Source organism: Medicago sativa, chromosome 8 (genome assembly GCF_051527215.1).
Source record: "Medicago sativa cultivar Bolivia chromosome 8, Bolivia_mono, whole genome shotgun sequence".
NCBI classification, from domain to species: Eukaryota; Viridiplantae; Streptophyta; class Magnoliopsida; order Fabales; family Fabaceae; genus Medicago; species Medicago sativa.
The window spans coordinates 86,112,004-86,122,144 of record NC_140756.1 but is presented as its reverse complement, the minus strand read 5'-3'; the positions used below and the strand labels follow the sequence as shown (position 1 = coordinate 86,122,144).

Below are 10,141 nucleotides of genomic sequence, written 5' to 3'. Positions count from 1 at the left end.
TTCATAATTTTTTTAATAAACAGTATTTTTTTGAGAGGCTTAATATACAATTAAAAATATGAAAATAGAAAATATGCATTTATATATATCATACTCCTTCCGGTCACAATTATAAACAAAAGTTGATTTTTAAGATTCATTTAATAAATGGTGTACGTAGTCTCATATATCATTTATTGAATGAATTTAAAAAAAATGAACTTTTGCATATAGTGACCGGAGGGAGTAGAGTCAAGTATATCACTCAATATTCAAGTGGGACTAATGCAGGCCGGTTTTTAGAGCCACTCGGTCCGGACATAGACCCGGTCTGGTTTTTACTACCTTGTTTACAAGTATTTTGCGTGTCTCGGTCTTCACTCCCTCTCCCTCAAGTTCGAACCTAATACGCAGTTGTGCAACCTCTCCGCCCTCCCCATCACCGTTCCTCGCCGTTGTGCCTCCCATTGCATCATCTTCTTCTTCGAAACTCTAGCCTCCAGGTTTATTCTCTCTCACTCTCTTGAATCACATAGGTCATGTTTAATTTCGATTTATTAATTTCAAGAAAATTTCACACTGCTTTCACCTTTTAGGGTTTTCCACTTTTAGGGTTTTCCTTCCATTATTATTGGAATCCCAATAATTTAAATCATGCTGCAATTTGATTTCAATCATCATTGTTGAAACCCGATTGAGTAACCGCTATTATTGTGCTGTGAAACCTTCTATATCTCCCAATCATTGCTTCCTCATTTGGGGTTTTGTTGGATGATAGGGATACATATGAGTGTAGTGACAGATTCTCCCGCACATTCTTCTGGCAGCGATGACTTCATTTCATATCTCAACGATGCTCTAGATGCAAGTTCACCCGACTCATCCGCAGATGAAGAAGCCGAAACCCAAGACGAGTTTGAGGATGTCAGGTACTCTTCATCGCCCGTTTCATATTACATGCGTCATGGTATTAGTTAAACTGTTGCCGGGTGTGATGATTTTACAAATTTATTGAAATCTTTTAGGTATGGCATATTCATATACGAGGTTACCATTTGTTAGAGGATATTGTTTAATGTGGTCCTTATACAAATGGACATATTAGCTTATGTATAAAAAAAAGTTGATTGTTGTTGTTGGGTGTTGTGGTTTGTATAGAGATACGATGTACGATAATAGAATGTTATTGCGTTGTTTGGTCAATGCACTGGACCTCACCTAGTGGGATAAGATTTGTTGTAGGGTATTATGGCGGTTCAGACTTTAATTATAGTTTAATATTAGTAAGCTGCTCACTAGCTACTTTCAATCTTTTTTTTAAGTGATTTCTCTTATCATTATCAATAATTGACAGATTTGTTTTAGGAGTGATTCTTGTTTCCGAAAAATCATGAAATGTTGTTGTGTAATGTTTTAACTTTTCATTACATTTAGGACATTGTTTTTACTATATAAAGACACACTAAAGTGATGGCCTGAATATTGTAGCTTTTTTCTTTCCCCATTGACTCTAATGAATATTACCACCGGTTATGCCTTTTCTTCTTAACTAGTCAAATGAAAGTATTTTTATCTATGTTTTACATATTCTCCTGTATGAAAAATTAGTTTTTTGGTGTGTGGAAATGTAAATCACACAAGCTTATAGAGGAATTTTGCTGTGTAATTGTAAGTTCATCAATATTGTGTGAGACTCAATGTTGGGGAGTAAAGAACCACTAACAAATAAGTCCTAGAGATAAAAATATTATGGTGGATGACTTATCATACAAAACAGAACCAGGAATAAAATCATAGATGTGATCACTTTGATTGATTAAAAGACAGTAGGGTCTCATCTTTAGCTGTTAAGGGATATGTCAATTGTCAAGATACATTTTTGTAGAAGAGTGCAACAGTTAAATTTGTAAGGGGTTAAGAGGTACTAAAGGAAAAATAGGAGTCCATGATCCATCTGGACTCAGATGACCTATCTTTAGACATGATCCATGATATAGCATTTTGTATCGCTTGGCATTGATCTATGTAGCCGACTCCGACCTATCGGGAGAAGGCTTTAACTATTGTTGTTTTTGTTGAATTGTGAACTAATTAGCATAAAGCTATAGGAGAGACAGGGGTCATATGGTTCCTATTTTTTGTGTCTAAGATACAACGATGCATTATTTGATTTTTTTTTTTTTGGTTTCAGTTTTTTATCTTTTTGTTTTGTGCTTACACTTTACTTTACGAATTAAAGCAGAAATAAAAGACGCAAGTTGGAGAGCACTGAAGAAACTGAGGGGTCTACTTCAGAAGGAATCATGGAACATAAACTAGGTAATTAATTGTTGGTTCATTGCTAGGAACCAGAATCCATCCTGCTACACTTGAATGATTTTTTTAAAAATTTTGTTCACAAACAAATTTTTAGAGCAAGCAAACCAATTTAATTTTTAAAGAAGGATATCACAATGTTTGTTTTGTTGGTGTATCGGCATTTAATGCACTACTTTACTTGTACAACAAGATTTTAAGACGGGTATTGTTATTTGCAACTGCCGATTTTCTTTACTTGAACCATTCCTCCCCCTCCCCCCATTAACCAAGAAACCGGATTGAATTTACTGATGTTGTCAGCTCTTATAGAGTAACGAGCTAATGATGATGCATACTCCCTCCGGTCACATTTATAAGCAAAAAAATCACCTCACGTCTTGGTCACTATTATAAGCAAAACTTAACCACATTTAAACTATTTCATACTACAATTCCTAAACTATTTCATACTACTATTCCTAACATAGCCTTATTTAATTCCATTTTAATTTTTAGGCATTTATTACACTTTTATTTACCAGTAGTACAATTGATTTTCAAGGAGTTCCGAGAAACATGCTTTTGAGGAGTACAGTAACGATATCAAAAGGAAGAGTCATAAATTGTTGAATGCTTTGGTAGAGTCTTTGGTAGAGTTAAATCGAACTAAGAGTGAGACAGAGCGTTCTTTTTGAGAATGTTAATGCGAGTCTTCATTTTTTTTCTGATAAGTAAACACACACGAGTTTACAAGTTTTGGAATTCAAATTAATGCTCTCGTTGAGTGTTTCACATTAAAATAAATTGGTGAATTTATTCCAACAAAAAAGTGGTCCAGTTTTTTGGTTTAATTTAAAAAGGGTAATATGGTAAACTTGACTCATGTTTTACATCAAATCAGGAAAATTGAGTTAACTGAATTCCTTAAACACAGAGAAAACAGTTTTTTTTTTTTTTTTCATTTATAAATGTGACCGAAGGGAGTACACAACTAGATGTTTTACACTTTGGACAGCCTTTTTTATGGGCTACTGAGTTGCAACCATACCTCATTTAAATTTATTTGTAAGGGCCCAGATTATGCACAATCTTTTCAAATCTTTGTGAAAATATGATAGTGAATCTCAGAACTTATCATTTCATTTTGAAAGTGTTGTAACACCTAGTGTCTCTCTCAGTTGTCGCAGAGTCATCCGTGAAGGTAGATGTATGTACCCATCCTGGCTCATTTGGAGAGATGTGTATACGTTGTGGGCAAAAGTTGGATGGGGAATCTGGCGTGACATTTGGGTACATACACAACACAAGGTATACATTGTTTCTGATGATTATTTTCTGGAATTACTCCATCCGTCCCAAATTATACGACGTTTTGATCATTTCACACAAATTAAGAAGTGTAATTAATGTTGTATGGGAAAGAGAAACTATAAGTCATTTTACAAAATTATCGTTCATTAATGTATAGAAAAGATAAATTGAAGAATTGAAAGAAGAGAGAGTATTAAATAGTTTAGGGGATGGTAGGAAAAGTAACATTTAATACTTCATTGGTATTGTAAAGCGAATTATAATTTGGGATAATTTTTTTCTCCAAAACGACTTATAATTTTGGACGGAGTAATAATTTTGATTTGGACAGTTGTTACTGCGACATGGTGCAATTTTCAAATGACTGTTTGATCGACCGACCAACAAATGTAGACTGTGGCAAGCCTATATTACCCACTCATTTGGGATATATATATATATATATATATCTGTGTGTGTGTGTGCGCGCGCGCGCGCTATGGAACTTGCATAAAACTAAAAGTATACAGTTGACTGGTTTCTATGCACCCACTGCCAGAGTTTGATGATGTGAAGATTCTATCAGTTGTATATAGATCTTAATATTTATGCATTGTTTAATATATATAAATTGTATATTCATTCTTATGATTTGGTTAGCATGATGGTTGGGCTGGTAATGTTGGCATGTCAGTACAATCCAGTTAATCTATCTAGTTTAACCTGCAATAGTTTATTTAAGGGAAATGTAATGGAAAGTTTTGTATTTGCAGGGATTGAGACTTCACGATGAGGAAATTTCTAGACTGCGCAATACAGACATGAAGAAATATTTATGTAGTAAAAAGCTTTACTTAGTTCTTGACCTAGATCATACACTGCTAAATACCACCATCCTTGGTCATTTGAGCTCAGAAGAGTTACATTTACTTAACGAGACAGATTCTCTACAAGGTATACCAATGTGCTTTTTCTTTTGGCAATTGACATCATGTTTTATATTAGAAGGTTCTGCTCAATGCATTTCCTCATCTTTGTTGCTTTTTTCACATACCAAGTATGAACTTTATCTTTTTATAAAACAGGAGACATGTATTCAGCATAAATGCTAGACGTGTTCTAGTTCAGCTGTGCTGTCATTATATCATCTTTTAGTGATATGTTGTCATTATACCTTTTTCTTCTTTTGTAAATGTATGAAGATACATTAGTAAAAATGTGTTTAAGGAACAAATGAGTATTTTCCATATAATCTTACAGTTGTGCTTGTTGAATTATTTTTAAAAAGCTTGCACAAGCTTGATGCATTTTTTGTCTATGTCTGTATGAAAAATTTGCCAAACAAGCATTTGCTCAAGTTTCTGTAGTTGTTAAAAGACAGATATCATTGTGTTATTCTGCAATTGCAAGTACCATGCTGGTCATCATCACATAGAACTCTGCATATATCATACGCAGAGTAGATAGCATCTCTGATTTTGATGATAATTTTTAAGTAGATTGACATGATAACTCAAATTCCTGCATTTTTCGGAAAATCAGGGTCTTTCCAACTCATGTACTTCATCATATGCGTATTCTCCATTTTGAGAGCTTTTTCTTAATTAACCATTTGATGTTTTGGGTATTTCTATGACTTTGTACATATGTTGCTTTCCTTAACGTGTATTATGAAATTATAGATGTCTCCAAAGGCAGCCTCTTCAAACTGGAGCATATGCACATGATGACAAAGTTGAGGCCATGTGTCCGTACATTTCTTAAAGAAGCAAGTGAAATGTTTGAGATGTACATCTACACCATATGGGTGATAGGCCCTATGCACTGGAGATGGCCAAGCTGCTTGATCCTCAAGGAGAATACTTCAATTCTAAAGTGATATCTCGAGATGATAGGACTCAAAGGCATCAGAAGGGGCTTGATATAGTGTTGGGGCAAGAAAGTGCTGTCTTAATTCTTGACGATACAGAACATGTGAGTTCACTGCTAGTTTCTTACTTTTGCCGAATTACCTAATTTTAAATGTTTGTTTGATGATAGTTATTATGTGGAAGTCATTCTCATAATATTTTCTTTTACCGATATATATATGTGAACAAATCAAACACAATCGTTTAAATGACAATTTTCGCTAAGCCTGATTAATCTATTTTGATGCTTACATTATACTAAATTGAAGAAACCACTCCATAGAATAACACATACCATCATGGTTGTGTCTTTCTCTTGCGAGGGTTTATGTGTGGCGGTTTGCCCTATTATTAGTTTAACGTTGATGTTTCTGATATGTAGTAATTTTTTGGAATTGAATTAAATAGTTTATGTAAAGTTTATTCTCTATACAGCGAGCTCATAGTTAGAAATGTGCTTTAGATCATCCATTTAATGTTTCAGATGTCATGGTTTTTCATTTATGAATCTATGAACTAAACCTTCAAATGAGATGCAATGTAATATATTGTTGCTAAAAAATGTTGTAGGCAATGGATGAAGCATAAAAACAATCTGATATTGATGGAAAGATACCATTTTTTTGCTTCAAGTTGTCGGCAGTTTGGCTTCAATTGCAAATCTCTTGCTGAAACCAAGAGCGATGAAAATGAAACAGATGGAGCACTTGCAAAAATTCTTGAAATGCTCAAAGAAGTCCACTGCACGTTCTTTGATGTGAGTCACTTATTATCATCTCATATCCTGATAAAAAATTCTATTATTTTAGATATATTGCTAAAGTTGTGTGCTGTGGAACATTTTGTAGTAACTTCAAGGAGATCTTGTTGATCGAGATGTGAGGCAGGTAGTTATCTTGATGATATTTGTCTGTCTTTTGTAGTTCTAGCATTTTGAAATGGAAATATTTAGCTAATTTATCCCCCTAGTTTGAAATTCTCATAATGTGGCTCCTGCGATCTTTTCATTTTTTCCAGGTTTTATCATCAGTTAGAGGGAAAATCTTAAGCGGTTGTGTGATCATTTTCAGCCGTATTAATCATGGTGCATTACCAACTCTCAAGAGGATTGCGGAGCAAATAGGAGCTACCTGTTTGATGCAACTTGACCCCACTGTGACACATGTGGTTGCCACTGATGCTGGAACTGAGAAGTCTCGGTGGGCAGTTAAAGAAAAGAAGTTTTTGGTTCATCCCCGATGGAAAGAGGCTGCAAATTACTTTTGGCAAAAGCAACCGGAGGAGAACTTCGCTGTAAAAAAGACCACTAATCCGTTGTAGTATAGCACTGCTCTATTGGAGACGAATCAAAAACTTCTTTTAACTTCTCTTCTTGGTAAAAGAAACGCAAGGATAGTATAACTTTTTGCTTGTTTTCGTTGCTCCACATGTTTTTTGCCTTTCCTTCATTCCAACAAAAATTTAGTCTTTCATGATAATTTTTGAGTTTATGAAACAAAAGAAGTGGAAGGTTTACAATGATATTGCGATTATAACATGTATAGTAATTTTTTTGTTCTTATCCAGTATATTCCTCTCTCCAACTGCTAATCGTGGTTGGGGAAAATCAACGGAATTTATGGGTAGATACACTTTTGATTCTCCAAAAATTCATTAAGCTTGATTCGTTTTTAGTTTCTCATTTTAAATATGGCGTGTGTATCCCCAACTTTTGAAATTTGTCATTTTTTTATCACAAATGACATATTTTAAATACATCATTTAGGAACACGCACACTCATAACTGCGTTTTTATGGTGTCCTAAACCCTAATGTTATGACATGCACACTCATAACTGCGTTTTTATGGTGTCCTATGTTATGACATTCTTACAATATTTGATGAGGAAGAGTAACCGGATTCAACATCGTCGCCGTTGATGGAACTCTATGACAATCCACCAAATAGGGAGAAAAGGATATTGCATAACATTCATGACGGGAAGAATTCCGCTTTAAATCTACTAGGCATCAAAGCATTTCCTTTGTGGATAAAAGACTTTGAAATGAGCACTCCAAAAAAAAAGACTTTGAAATGATTTTTATTGAAACCTCTCAAGCATGGCTGCATGGGTACTCCTAAAATGGTAATGTACCCGTACCGAGCACATACCAATACCGGGTATGTGTATGTTATTCGTACCGTATGCCAGTTTTACTTGTCTGATTCATGATGGTGGATATAACAAAATGTGCAAGTAGTGGACAAATAGTAGAAATAATTTTTATTTTTTAATGTATTTCAATTCTTTTCCTTGTTTTTGATAAAAATAGTTGAGGCGGTTGACAAAAAAAGTAAATCTCTAAAGCATGATGATAGATGTGCGGTTCAACATGTGGTTAAAATACGAATAGTATTATATTATTTTTATTATAATTGGATTTTTTCTTCTTCTAATTTTTACAACAAGAGTAGTAATTCACTCAAAAAATAATTTTTTGGATTTTTTTTATCAAGAATGTTTTGGTTATTTTATATGAATGTAATTGTACCTTTGTTTTTTAAAATTTACCATATTTCCTATCCATACCGGGTACCGTATGATACTACAGTCCGTATCAATATCTATGCATCATAGATTGAAATTATTTCCTCAAAGGTCTCTAACCACTCTTCAAAGATGAGTTTGTCTCGTAGTCATCCTAGAAGAGACATGAATGCAATACCAAAAGTCTGTGGCATACCTCAACAAATCTCAAACAATGTGAGGAATCAAAGTTCTTATTGAGCTTGTTATGCATTATTTGTTGTTTGCTATATTGGAACTTTATTATATGCAGGGTCTAGTGACTTTAAGCAAGCATCTGAAATTGGAATAGTTACTAAGGACAATTTTCTACTATTATTTGGATTGGTGTGGTGGCTTTTAAGTTGAAGCTATCGGAGTAAGCTAAATCACATCTTGTATTGGACATATCTCAATCGAAGCTATTCAAAGGTAAGACGCAGGAGCCTTCCATTTCCAAAACATTGACTATCAATGAAGTGGGTACCAATTTTACAACATGTGACAGTGTTAGTTAGAGTCCAGAAATAGAGAACTCAAACAATGACCCAAGTACTTATTCAATGAAGTGGCAGAGGATTATTTTTTCGATAGCTGCTAGTTATCTTACCTTAAAACTAAAGGAGAAGGTTAGTTTTAATGAGGCGGAGTAATAATATTATATTATGATCCAAAATAGTACACGAGAGAAGTGACAATGATTGGCAAATAGCTTGATTTCTAACCTATGTTGAAACACATTCCCACCGTGATTTCTAAGAAGCTAGAAAACCAAGCTTATGTGTTGCCATGATTTTTACAAACATGACGTTGGACCAAACACACGAAGTACTTGTACTTACCCTCTTCTTCTTTTTCTCTCTAATACTATTTCTTCTTTCTCATAAATTGATTATGTAGCAAGGATAATCATTCTACTCTTTCATTCAATTAATTTTTGTTACATTTTGGTTCCTTAACTCACTTTCGTCACTCAATAAACCATTTATGATACCCGCTTTCGTCATCTTCGTCATCAAACCCAAAAAAAATTATCACCTTCATTACCAAATTGCATCTTCATCTGAAAATTATCCCAGATCAAAAGTTGTTTGCATAAAAATTGTTCTTGTTCCTATCCTAATTTCACATTATGAACAATTTTTATCAAACAATGCATGTGATGGATTCAAACAACAAGTCTTTCATGCAAGTAATATAGAAATGAGTTGAGATGGATTTTTAAAGAAGTGGGTGCATCCAATCCCAGAGGCGTGGAGTTTATCTTCAATGCTAGCACTAGTAGAAGCAAATATTAACTTTTGATTTAATCAACCTATTTTCCTGTTGAAGATTTATGGAGTTTATGGTTTTGAATTGGAGCTGTGGAATTAAGGAGATTTGTAACAATCTTGGAATGTGGAGATTAAGATTTTTGGAAGTTTACAATGAATTATATAGTAAAAGAGTTGAATGATTGCAAAGCTCCCACCTTTGTTATGAAAATTTATTTGATTTAATTTTTGTTTGAGTTTTTTTTATCATGATGGTGATGAATTTTTTTAGATTTGGTGATGAGGGGGTGATAAATGTTAACGTTTTTCGTAAAATTTAACATCAAAGATTTATTTGATACACATAAGGTTAGTTATATGACCAAAACGTAATTAAATTAATTATAAAATCAATATGATACCTCTTAAAATAGTTAAGGAAGTGTATATCAATCAACAGTATCACAACGGCTCGTAACTCAACAATTCAATAAACAACATAAAATTATAGCTTTTTAATGTGACAACTTTTTTCTTTATTTTTGAAATTTGATTTTTGAAAATTTAATTTAAATTATTATTTCAATGTGATGATAAGTATTACGATCAATTTAATTTAATACGTATAGCAATATTTGACAAATTTATAACAATATACTTTTTGAGACATTTATTAATAATATATAAATCACATTCTTATTTTACTTTGTGTGTGAAAGGAAACTTATTTTGCTTTTATTTTCTTCTGATTTTTTTTTAAGAAACCTTTTTTTTCTTGATTTTTCTTTTGAAAAAACCAAATTAGCTCGGGGAATCGATCGAATGAATTTGTTGCAAGCCTATCTTAACCTCCAGTGGATTAGGA

At 33.3% G+C, this 10,141-nt stretch overlaps 1 pseudogene across 1 annotated transcript; it reads left to right on the top strand.

The window, feature by feature from the left end:
* The first annotated feature begins 372 nt into the window (after positions 1–372).
* On the top strand, positions 373–6,998 carry LOC146902664 (RNA polymerase II C-terminal domain phosphatase-like 4; annotated as a pseudogene). Its single transcript, XR_015021299.1, has 9 exons — positions 373–482; positions 758–908; positions 2,219–2,298; positions 3,456–3,579; positions 4,340–4,521; positions 5,250–5,552; positions 6,048–6,234; positions 6,326–6,364; positions 6,495–6,998. The product of XR_015021299.1 is annotated as an RNA polymerase II C-terminal domain phosphatase-like 4 (transcript).
* Positions 6,999–10,141: the final 3,143 nt, after the last annotated feature.